General features: G+C 42.0%; 1 non-coding gene across 1 annotated transcript; it reads right to left on the reverse strand.

Annotated features, from left to right (window-relative positions):
• Nucleotides 1–1,069: 1,069 nt before the first annotated feature.
• Nucleotides 1,070–1,259, reverse strand: LOC117071783. The gene has a single exon (XR_004432527.1). It is a non-coding gene; the product is annotated as a U2 spliceosomal RNA (small nuclear RNA).
• Nucleotides 1,260–1,631: the final 372 nt, after the last annotated feature.

Below are 1,631 nucleotides of genomic sequence, written 5' to 3' on the forward strand. Positions count from 1 at the left end.
CCTGTCTTACATTCCAAGCACTGTGCTGAGGGCTGAGGGTTAAGGCACAGTCACTAGTCTCAAGAGTCTCACTGATTAAGGTTATAGACCTGGTGCCTAGCAGATACAAAGCCTGGCATGGTAGATGGGAAGTGGAGGCTCAGGAGAAGTTGATGGATGGCATTTCTACTTATGATGACAATGGAAAGGGGCTGTGGCAAACTCGATGGTGGTTGCCTTGTTTAAAGGGGTGGTCAAAACTCAGCTTCAGCCCTTCCTTGCTACATAGAAATGTTAATTGTGTCAGATATTCTGAGATTTTAGGAAAGCTTGCAAATCTATATTTTATGAGAGTTTGTAAAATAGTTTAATGTAGGTTCATTCTTTTTTTTTTTTTTTTAAGATAGAGTCTCACTCTGTCCTCCAGGCTGGAGTGCCATGACATGGTCTAGGCTTACTGCAACTTCTGCTTCCTGGGTTCAAGCGATTCTCCTGCCTCAGCCTCCCAAATAGCTGGGATTACAGCTGCGCACCACCACATCTGGCTAATTTTTTGTATTTTTTGTAGAGACGGAGATTCACCATGTTAGCCAGGTTGGTTTTGAACTCCTGACCTCAAGTGATCCACCTGCCTCAGCTTCCCAAAGTGTTGGGATTACAGACGTGAGCCACCACACCCAGCCTAGGTTCAATTTTTAAAGTGTGTTTTCACAAAACATGTTTTGTCCCCTTTGTTATGTAATCTGTTCATCAATTCAATTTAATGTCATCATATGACTGCTGGCTATAACTAGGGGCCTTCTCAAATCAATGTAGAATATAGTGATGCCTCAACAACAATGACTTTTCTAAATATGATGTGTTATGTTTGAGTAGGGAGGTAGCGTGGTTTGGATGTTTGTCCCTTCCAAACCTCACGTTGAAGTGGAATTCCCAGTGTGACAGACAGGACATGGCGGGAGATGTTTAGGTCATTGGGATGGATCCCTTATAAATGGCTTTGCATCATCCCCTTGGTGATGAGTGAGTTCTTGCTCTGAGTTCACCTGAAATCTGGTTGTTTATTTTATTTTATTTTTTTAATACCCTGAGGGGGTGCACTGTTCCTGGAGGTACTGCAGTACCAGGTCGATGCATGGAGTGGATGGAGCAAGCTTCTATTCCATCTCTCTGCTCCAAAATCTATTTAATATATTGTCCTTGGATGAAGGATGTATCAGATATTAAACTGATAAGAACAGATACTACACTTGATCTTAGCCAAAAGGTTGAGAAGCGATAGATCTGGTTGTTTAAAAGTTTGTGGCACCTCCCCCTTCTCTCTTTTGCTAGTTTTCTTGTCATGTGACTGACTACCTGCTCCCACTTAGCCTCCGTCATGAGTAAAAGGCTCCCCGAGGCCTCTGCAGAAGCTGAGCAGATGCCAGCACCATGCTTGTACATCCTGCAGAACGATGAGCCAATTACCTCTTTCCTTTATAAATTACCCAGCCTCAGGTATTCCTTTATAATAGTTCAAATGGACTAACAGGAAATTTCCAGTTTATTGGTCAGTATAGGCTATGGTAAGACACAGTAACTAATGACTCCATTAAATCAATGGCTATGAAAACAAGACATGTATTTCTTACTTCTATTACATAGTCATTATT

Source organism: Trachypithecus francoisi, unplaced genomic scaffold, assembly GCF_009764315.1.
Source record: "Trachypithecus francoisi isolate TF-2019V2 unplaced genomic scaffold, Tfra_2.0 Lachesis_group3, whole genome shotgun sequence".
Lineage (NCBI taxonomy): Eukaryota > Metazoa > Chordata > Mammalia > Primates > Cercopithecidae > Trachypithecus > Trachypithecus francoisi.